The 10,894-nt window shown below is 47.1% G+C and overlaps 1 non-coding gene across 1 annotated transcript; it reads right to left on the bottom strand.

Moving 5' to 3' along the window:
- Positions 1-1,911: 1,911 nt before the first annotated feature.
- On the bottom strand, positions 1,912-2,108 carry LOC139229460 (U2 spliceosomal RNA). Its single transcript, XR_011587721.1, has one exon. It is a non-coding gene; the product is annotated as a U2 spliceosomal RNA (small nuclear RNA).
- Between the last annotated feature and the right edge of the window lie 8,786 nt (positions 2,109-10,894).

The following is a 10,894-nucleotide window of genomic DNA, read 5'->3' as shown; positions in this document are numbered from 1 at the left end:
GGTTGTGGGTTCAAGTCCTACTCCAGGGACTTGAGCACAAATAGTCTAGGCTAACACTGCAATGCAATGCTGAGGGAGCACTGCACTGTTGGAGATGCGTCTTTCAGGTGAGATATTAAACCGAGGCCCAGCCTGCTCTCTCAGTTAATTGCCGTAAAGGATCCCATGGCACTATTCCTGGAGTTATCCCTGGTGTCCTGGCCAATATTTAACCCTCAATCAACATAACAAAAAAAGCAGATTATTTGATCATTATCACAGTGCTGTTTGTGAGAGTTGCCGTGTGCAAATTGGCTGCCGCATTTCCTTTATAACAACAATGACTACACTTCAAAAGTACTTCATTGGCTGTAAAAGGCTTTGGGACGTCCGGTGGTCATGGAAGGCGTTATATAAATCCAAGTCTTTCTTTCTTTCTGGACAGGAGACCTTCTGGTCACACACCTTCTCTACCTCTCCTTTACAACTTTTCCTGTGTGTGTCTCGCTCTATTTTTATCGATAAGGTCATTGTTGCTCTGAGCTTTCTCTTGTTCCTTCTGAGCTCCACACACAATATCCTACATCCTCTTCCTCCTCCTTGCATTCTCAATGGGTTGAAATGAAGACTCACTGGAGTAGAAATTGGTAAGCATTGCACCCATTTTTCAGGTGTACAACGGGCACAGACCAATTTAGCAGTGGGGCTGCATACGCCTAATCTACACAAGCGTTGGTCCCATTGCTAAATTTGCAGGGCCCTTATATATGTAAATTATAGGCCTATTCACTCGTTGAAAGAAACAAAGACATTTATATAGCGCCTTTCACGAGCCCTGGACGTCTCAAAGCGCTTTACAGCCAATTAATTAATTTTGGAGTCTAGTCACAGTTGTAATGTGGGAAACACGGCAGTCAATTTGCATACAGCAAGCTCCCACAAACAGCAATATGACAATCTGCTTTTGTTATGTTGATTGAGGGATAATTATTGGCCAAGACACCGGGGATAACTCCCCTGCTCTTCTTCAAATAGTGCCATGGGATTTTTTATGTCCACCTGAGAGAGCAGACGGGGCCTCGGTTTAACATCTCATCCAAAAGACGGCACCTCCGACAGTGCAGCACTCCATTGGAATCTCAGCCTAGATTTATGTACTCAGGTTCCTGGAGTGGGACTTGAACTCACAATCTTCTGACTCAGAGAGGAGTGTGCTACCCACTGAGTCATGGCTGACACTTGGAGGATCCCATCCAGAAATTAGTTGCCGATGAGGGGGAGCAGGCGTCGCATCTAACAAGCTCAGGATTCTTCAGCGCTCCCAAAGCAAAGTAACCATATTTTTTTTTTAAACGTTCCTGTAGAGCCAAAAGGAGCAGGAGTACCCCTCCCAGTTCACAGGAGTCGTACCCCATCCCCATTGCCTACTCCAATTCCACCATTCCCCCACCCCCGCTGAGGCAGGTGGCCTAACATTGATCTCTTCACTCGGGCAACTAGCATTGTGCTAAATGTGTTGATAAGGCACGAGGACTAATTTAAATGTGCTGATAAAATGTCCTAAGTCACACCAAGTCCCGCTCATCCATCATCCCTGTGCTCGCTGACCTACTTTGGCTTCCAGTTAAGCAACACCTCGATTTCAAACTTCTCATCCTCATTTTCAAATCCCTCCATGGCCTCACTCCTCCCTATCTCTGTAATCTCCTCCAGCCTCACAACCCCCCGAGATGTCTGCGCTCCTCTAATTCTGCCCTCTTGAGCATCCCTAATTATAATTTTTTTTTTCGTAGCCAATCTTTCCAATTCTTTGTCAGATCACAAACGCCAGAGGTCACCTTGCACACATCAAGGATCACCCTGCGCTAATGCTCTTAGCCAAAAGGCCTAGAGCCCAAGCACTGTTCCTGGAAGTACTGCAATACCAGGTTCGTGCCATGGAGGTGGATGGGTCAGCAACCCCACACACCTCCGTGGAGGTGGATGGGTCAAGCCACCCAACCCACCTCCTATTTCCAAAAAGCATAGGAGAACCACCTTCCTGATCCAGGGAGAACCATGTTGGGGTCATGGTTACTCCCCTGTCAGGTCAGTTACGCATGATCTTAGCCAAAAGGCCGAGAAGCGATTATCCCTAATTATAATTGCTCAACCATAGGTGGCCGTGCTTTCTGCTGCCTCGGCCCCAAACTCTGGAACTCCCCGCCTAAACCTCTCTACCTCTCTTTCTTCCTTCAAGGATCAAGGGATATGGAGAGAAAGTAGGAAAGGGGTACTGAGGTGAATGATCAGCCATGATCTTATTGAATGGTGGTGCAAGCTCAAAGGCCGAATGGCCTACTCCTGCACCTATTTTCTATGTTTCTATGTTTCTGTTTCAAGACGCTCCTTAAAACCTACCTCTTTGGCCAAGCTTTTGGTCACCTGCACTAATTTCTACTTATGCGCTCGGTGTCAATTATTTAATCTCATGATACTCATTTCACTACGTTAAAGGTGCTATATAAATACGAGTTGTTGTTGTTAAGGCCCGAGGACCAATTTACATCAATGCTTGGGGCCTCTCAGTTTGGGCCAGCCCAGAACAAAATCTACCCCATTGCCCATCCCACTTGTTCTTCACAGGGCCTCAAAACTGTGGAATTTCTTGCCCCTCAGTCTTTCCTTTTTCCCCGTCATCTGCTGGTTTTTCAAAACGCAAGTTTCACATCACCGAAGGATTAGTTCTTAATTGACTGTGTTTCCTCTCACCCTGAATGTCGTCTTCACTTACGTTTCTCAATTTGAAAGATTCCAATGCTAGCATCCAGGTCCAGAAAGCATACCGATCCTTGAAGTTAATTTTGGACTGCACCCAAATGGGATGAGGTATTTGATTTAAAAAAGATTGTTATCAATCTTTGGGAGGGTGAAGGGAGTGTTAAGTACACTGAAAACTGGCCTTCAAAAAAAAGTGGTGTTCCTCCCATATTTTTTTTTAAATATTTCAATGGTTCTTTTAATACCTGCTACCAAGCTATAAATCCATCTACATTGACCATGTCGGGACAACGGTAGTAGTCTTTTTAAGAATAGAAGAATGTAACAAAATCTTTAGTGAGAAAAGGCCATTTGGCCAAACTAACCCACTAACCCACTCCATCCACAATATACTGTGGGCTACCCCCTACACCTTCTGTTGATGACCCTAGTTCAGGGAATACTGTTATCCTTCCCCAACCTCTACTGGGGAAAAAAAAAAAGAAGTATTGTTAAGTATCTGTATAGCCTTCAATTCCACTTCACAACTTAAATATTTAATGTTATTTTATGCACCAAGTCCCACTCACCCATCACCTCTGTGCTCGCTGACCTACATTGGCTCCCAGTTAAGCAACGCCTCAATTTCAAAATTCTCATCCTTGTTTTCAAATCCCTCCATGGCCTCATCCTTCCCTATCTCTGTAATCTCCTCCAGCCCCACAGCCCCCTGAGGTATCTGCGCTCCTCTAGTTCTTCCCTCTTGAGCATTCCTGATTATAATCACCCCACCATTCTGTTGCCTAGGTCCTAAGCTCTGGAAATCCCTGCCTAAACCTTTCCACCTCTTTAACTCTCTCTCTCTTCCTTCAAGACACTCCTTAAAACCTACCTCTTTTACCAAGCTTTTGGTCATCTGCCCAAATTTCTCCTTATGTGGCTCGGTGTCAAATTGTTTAGTCTTATAATACTTCTGCGAAGCACCTTGGAATGTCTTACTGCGTTAAAGGCACTATATAAATACAAGTTGTTGTTGTTGTATATTACAGACCTTCTGGGCAATTATTTCTGTTGGTGTACGTAGTATGGGTGATGTTTACATGAATTTAAGGCTGTTGTTGCCCACTGATTGTGTAACATTTGGCAACTGCTTAAAATGGTTCAAGAAATCAAAGACAGCTGGCAAAGCAATTCCAGGTATTCAGAGAAGCTATGTTACTCCATAGAAGGTTTGTTAACTGTCTGATATCTACGTTTAAAAAAAAACAAATTAACATGTAGAAACGCAGAGCCAGCAACATCAAGACAATGTTAGTGGTGAGATTTATTAACAAAATGAACAGGACCGATAATTCAAACATGTCAGAGGGCTAATTCCTTGACTTCACACTCCCAGTGAGGAGTCATGCCTGCTGGGGGCGCATATTGGAAATTCAGTCTCATCAATGGCCATCGCATCCTGCCACCTTGCTCAGAGGGTTGAGAGGAATGTGGCCCGGATCGAAGGGGCAGGGCTTGGGCAACCTACCCACTGGTGGGCAGGCACCAAAGTTTCCAAGGTCAGGCCAGCACTGGAGATTGGATCTTGTGCCCAGCCATCCCCACGCTACGTGGGTGCCCTCCCACTGAACCCACAACCCCTGGCGGGGTCAGTGTCGGAAGACAGCAGCTGGCGTGATACTGGTGTAGCCACCAGGATTTCATCGCAAGGAATTTTCGAGCCATTGTATACGATCAAATGTGCGGTTAAATTGTAGCTTTTTGTGTAAACTTTTATTTTCCTCAATCAAACGTTCTGGGCCATGCCAGGTTGTTGTCTTTAGTGGTATATTTTCTTCAAGATTGATCACAGTTGTTATTTTGAGTTGCCGAGAACTCTCCCTGGTATGAAAGCATCGACTCTCTTGGCTGATATTGGGTCGGGCCCTTTCTCAGGCATCTCTGGCAGCCACCTAAAACAGGCATTAGGCCCCTTACATATGTAAATGAGGGGTCTAACATCTGTCTTAGGCCCTTTCCATATGTAAATAAAGAGCCTAATGTCTGTCTTAGGCACCTTACATATGTAAATACAGGGCCTAATGTCTGTCTTAGAACCCTTACATATGTAAATGAGGGTACTAATGTCTGTTTTAGGCACCTTATATATGTAAATGAGGGGCCTAACGTAAGTTTGATTGGATTGCAATGAGCCCAGTAGACTTTGGACCTGCTCCGCTTGGGATTCTTCAGCGGCCTAAGCAATGGCCGCCAATAAAAAGTACTTTTTTAAAAATTCTAAAATAATTCCTGTGGAACTAGGAGGGGTAGGAATGTGCCCCCAATTCCAAAATACTCGCGAGCTTAATTTCAAATGGAAATGAAAATCGGCCCGTTTCTAAAATGGCCGTCGGGGTGATGCGAAGTGGCAGTTTTATGCCAATGCGCCAAGTTGGAAAATCTTTCCCATGTCAGAAAAGCATCACTACACCATAACAGCAACACATAGGCAAGAAAAACAAGCCTCCAAAAATGTTAATATATATATGGGTTAACTGCTCCAATAAAATAATGGACAGAGGAATTAGATAAAAAAGTATGAAACAATCATCGGCTTTTTCAGGAACATTTTCTGGCTTTTTTTTAAAGCTTTAGAGACAGAAAATATTTGAAATGCATCATCATCATAGGCAGTCCCTCGGAATCGAGGAAGACTTGCTTCCACTCTAAAAGTGAGTTCTCAGGTGACTGAACAGTCCAATACGGGAATTACAGTCTCTGTCACAGGTGGGACAGACAGTCATTGAAGGAAAGGTTGGGTGGGGAGTCTGGTTTGCCGCACACTCCTTCCGCTGCCTGCGCTTGTTTTCTGCATGCTCTCGGCGACGAGACTCGAGGTGCTCAGCGCCCTCCTGGATGCTCTTCCTCCACTTTGGGCGGTCTTTGGCCAGGGACTCCCAGGTGCTGATGGGGATGTTGCACTTTATCAAGGAGGCTTTGAGGGTGTCCTTGAAACATTTCCTCTGCCCACCTGGGGCTCGCTTGCCATGAAGGAGATCCGTGTAGAGCGCTTGCTTTGGGAGTCTCGTGTCGGGCATGCGAACAATGTGGCCCGCCCAACGTAGCTGGTTGAGTGTGGTCAGTGCTTCGATGATGGGGTTGTTGGCCTGATCGAGAACACTGACGTTGGTGCATCTGTGCTCCCAGGGGATTTGCGGCGACATCGTTGGTGATATTCCTCCAGCGATTTGAGGTGTCTATTGTACATGGTCCACATCTCTGCGCCATACAGGAGGGCGGGTATCACTACAGCCCTGTAGACCATGAGCTTGGTGCCAGATTTGAGGTCCTGATCTTCGAACACTCTCTTCCTCAGGCGGCTAAAGGCTGCGCTGGTGCACTGGAGGCAGTGTTGAACCTCGTCGTCGATGTTTGCCCTTGCTGATAATAGGCTCCCAAGGTATGGAAAGTGGTCCACGTTGTCCAGGGCTGCGCCGTGGATCTTGATGACTGGGGGGCAGTGCTGTGTGGCGGAGTCAGGTTGGTGGAGGACCTTTGTCTTATGGATATTTAGTGTAGGCCTGTATTCACTAGAGTTTAGAAGAATGAGAGGGGATCTCATTGAAACGTATAAAATTCTGACGGGGTTGAACAGACTGGATGCGGGGAGGATGTTTCCCCTGTCAGGGAAGTCTAGAACAAGGGGTCACAGTCTCAGGATACGGGATAGGAAATTTAAGACCGTGATGAGGAGAAATTTTTTCACTCAAAGGGTGGTGAACCTGTGGAATTCTCTATCACAGAAGCTTTGGAGGCCAAGTCACTGAATATATTTAAGAGGGAGATAGATAGATTTCTAGACACAAAAGATATCAAGGGATATGGGGAAAAAGCGGGAAATGGTGTTGAAATAGAGGATCAGCCAGCCATGATCATATTGAATGGCGGTGCAGACTCGAAGGGCCGAATGGCCTACTACTGCTCCTATTTTCTATGTAAGGTCCATGCTTTTGTACGCCTCGGTGATGATGTTGACGATGACTTGGAGTTCAGCCACTGAATGTGCGCAGACACAAGCATCGTCCGCGTACTGGAGTTCGACGATAGAGGATGGGACGGTTTTGGATCTGGCCTTGGTGGCGAAGGTTGAACAGGTTCCCACTGGTTCTATAGTTTAGTTCCAATCTAGCGGGGAGCTTGTTGAGCGTGAAGTGGAGCATTGCAGCGAGGAAGATCGAGAAGAGGGTTGTTGCGTTGATGCAGCCCTGCTTGACCCCAGTCCGGACGTGGATTGGGTCTGTAGTGGATCCATTGGTCAGGATCACAGCTTGCATGTCGTCATGGAGCAGGCGGAGGATGGTGACAAACTTTTGGGGGCAGCTGAACTGGAGGAGGACGCTCCATAGTCCCTCGCGGTTAACAATGACGAAGGCCTTTGTAAGGTCAAGAAGGCCATGTACAAGGGCTGGTGCTGTTCTCTGCATTTCTCGTGCAGTTGTCTCGCCGTAAAGATCATGTCCGTTGTACCCCGTAGTGGACGGAATCCACACTGTGACTCCGGGAGGAGCTCCTCAGCCACAGGGAGAAGACAGTTGTGGAGGATTCTAGCAATGACTTTCCCAGTGGCTGACAACAGGGAGATTCCTCTTTTTTTTGGAAAGCTTTATAGACAGAAAATATTTGAAATGCACAGCAGGTTAATGAGGCTTTAACAGAGGGAAAGCCAGGTTAATGTTTGGGCGTGATCCTTCAGCAGAACTCAGCTCTCAGAACCTGCTGCATTGATATTTACCCTGCCTTTATCCCTCACGGCGCTATTTCAAAATCAAACTCGTTAAATCTGAATGTCCACGCCTGCCTCTGGGCACCAGGACAGGGATAGGAGCGATAATGCACCAGTTCTGTCTTGCAAATGTAGAACGCACGGCCAGTTTGGGACGATTTCAGCAGAGGGTTGTAAAATGGCCTCGGGTTACAGATTGTATCTAAGGTTAAGTTTCCAGTGAAAGGAATGGAACCTGCAAAGTCGTACTAAAGCCTGTACAGCTCCTTTTATTTACATGCTTAAGCTGTCTCCAACCCACTTAGGAGAAATCAATTTTGGCTTCAGAGACAGTATTACAGTCGGGCTCATAATAGGGGAAAATGCACCAAATATAGTGCCATAAATTGTAATTATCTGGGAGGGGGAAGGAGAGCAAGCTCTGAGAAAATAAATCTCTTGCCTGCAGCGCTCACACCCAGCTTTCAGAAATGTCTAAACTCACCAAAGCTACAAACTGTGCAGTTGTGTACTTCAGTTTTTTTTTTCCTGGCAATAAAAATGATGGAATGTGAGGTATACCCACAGTTTAAGTTATGACAAGCCCAGGTCCCGCCTCACTTTAAGGCCAATTCCTATCTTCTTCATGTGTCATAACATCTCCAGCAAGAGCTGTTTTTTGAGCTGTCAGTTTTTCTAAGACTGTGTTCTGCTGTTTTTGAAGCTATTGATCAGCCATTGCTAGCTTCCAGCAAGACAAAACAAAATGGGGGCAAAATTGGGCTACTTTGCATCTCCCGTTGATGTCACCGGGGCGGGGAGCGCTAACACGGCGCAAATGAGTTTGCGATCGGGCGAGGGTTTAGCGTCGGCGCTATGAAGATCGTGACATCATCACCACGCGCATCACCCCGTTAGCGGCCTGTCCCTGAAATTGGCTTTTGCCACCTGCAACAGCGCCGGGCGATAACAGCAATAGCTTCAGGGGACGCGCATCGGGCGGCCGGCCGCTGCCGGGGCAAAAATTAAAGGGGAGGTGGCCTGGTGCAGAAAAAAAACGTACCTTTTCGTTGCCGCTCCTGAGGCATTTTTTCCGCGGGGTCTTGGCCGCGATCGCTCAGCCCGGCCAACTCTGCTTGATCGCGCAGCACCCCCACTCCATGGTGGTCCGGGTAGGTGCCTGTTTCTTTTCCAGAGTCGGCAGCGCGGGCCCTTCCCATTAATTGAGGCAGGAGCCCCTCAGACGCGGCGGCAGCGTTGCGCGGTCCAGTGCGTAGCACTGCTGAGGCGTGCGTCCCGTTACCTCCGCCCAGGTAGGAAGTGGAACGCTTGAGTGGTCCACTTACTTCCGCGGGTGGTAATCCAAATTTATCGAGGGGGCGAGACTTCTGCGCCTGGCGCTAGGTCTTGAGCCCTCACCCCACGAATTTTGCCACCCCCCAAACGGGGCGATACCCAATATCTCGGCCAAAAGGCGTTCATGCTGGAATGAACTACAACTCCCAGCATTCATTGCTGAAATCAGCGCTAATGTCGCTAGGAATGCCTGGTCGGGGATTGGTGGTAGCCATTGCGCCACGCAGTCAGAAGGTTGTGGGTTCAAGTCCCGCTCCAGAGATCTGAGCACAAAATCCAGGCTGACACTCCAGTGCAGTGCTGAGGGAGTGCTGCACTGTCGGAGGTGCAGTCTTTTAGATGAGACGTTAAACCGAGGCCTCCGTTTGCCTTCTCAGGTTGGACGTAAAAGATCCCATGGCACTATTTTGAAGGGAAGCAAGGGTGTTCTCCCTGGTGCCCTGGTCAATATTTATCCCTTGACCAACATCACCTAAAACAAAACCCAGATTAATCTGCTCATTATCACATTGCCATTGGTGGAAGCTTGCTGTGCACAAATTGGATGCCGTGGGTCCCTACAGTAAAACTGTGACCACACTTGAGAAAGTAGTTCATGGGCTGTACAACGCTTTGGGATGTCCTGAGGTTGTGAAAGGCGCTATACAAATACACGTTCTTTCTTTTAAGGTGACACACTTCTTTGTCCCAGCTCAGCAGAGGCTGGGGTGTGTACGACAGTCCCTGCTCCTTTGGAAATGTATCTGTCTGACCATTGCTGTTGCAAAAAAATGGAAACTTTGCTGCTACGGACCGCAGCCAAGTGTCACAACAGAAAATGTAGCCAAGCCAACAGTTTGGCTTTTAAAGGAAGCAAAGTTATAAATTCTCATTTAGAAACTGTAAATATTTGTATCCTGTTGTAGTTGGGCATTTGTTTATTTATAACACACTGCCCTTACTTTGTACTTCATTTCATTTTTATTTTCTCCTCCACTTATGGTTGCAACCCGTCCAATTTTGGACCGGACATTCTGGCTTTTGAGTGGCAAGTCAGGAAATCTCCAAAAATGTAAACCGGAAAACCAAAGTCTGATTTTTAACATAAAGTTCCACTTGTTTCCAGTTACTATATCCCTTAAGGAAATTGGGATTAAAAAGAAAACATGCTGCCATGGCTAACAAAATGGTGGAGAAGGCTAAATGGTGGCTTTCTCATGTTTCCAAGTACCTCTGTGTCACCTGATGTGAAAGTATTAGCTGTTCAAGTTTTCAATGAGGAGAATTCAATTCGCCATCTCACCCAGCCCTGACCCCTCCCTCTTCAGTTCCGGCTTGAGATGACTTTACCTCTACTCCTCACGGAAAGAAAGAACTTGCATTTATATAGCGCCTTTCACAGCCCCAGAATGTCCCATGAGCACGTTAGAGCCGATTAAGAACTTTTGGAGTGTAGTCACTGTTGCAATGTAGGAAACGTGGCACCCAATTTCCGCACAGCAAGCTCCCACAAACAGCAATGCGGTAATGACTATTTAATCTGTTTTAGTGATGTTGGTTGAGGGATAAATATTGGCCAGGACACCGGAGCAAACCCCACATGCCATGGCATCTTTTATATCCACCTGAGAGGGCAGACTCACTTTAATGTCTCATTCGAAAGACGGCACCTCCGACAGTGCAGCACTCCCTCAGCACTGCACTGGAGTGTCAGCCTAGATTTTGTGCTCAAGTCTCTGGAGTGGGACTTGAACCCACGACCTCCTGACTCTGAGGCGAGAGCCGCCACTAATGCGTCACGGCTAACACCTTTTGATGATGTTTAGGTGGGGTTTAAGACTAATGGAGGGCCATTGCAGCAGAGCCTGACCGTGTCCTCTCCTGGTGCCCGTATACCAACACTTTCCAACAGGTTCACTCGAGAAGCATGAACGCTGGCTCAGCTTCCACTCATTGACCAGCGCTCCTACCTCTGCCCTATCTGAGATCAGCTAACTCAGCATAGACCACGTGACCTAGTGACTGGGCTGTGCAATCAAAGCCTGAGCCAGTGGAGGAGCCCAACACGAGATAATTTTAAGGTCACTACATCATCTTTAG

This window comes from Pristiophorus japonicus, chromosome 18 (assembly GCF_044704955.1).
Source record: "Pristiophorus japonicus isolate sPriJap1 chromosome 18, sPriJap1.hap1, whole genome shotgun sequence".
Lineage (NCBI taxonomy): Eukaryota > Metazoa > Chordata > Chondrichthyes > Pristiophoridae > Pristiophorus > Pristiophorus japonicus.
This window is presented reverse-complemented; position numbering and strand designations above follow the sequence as displayed.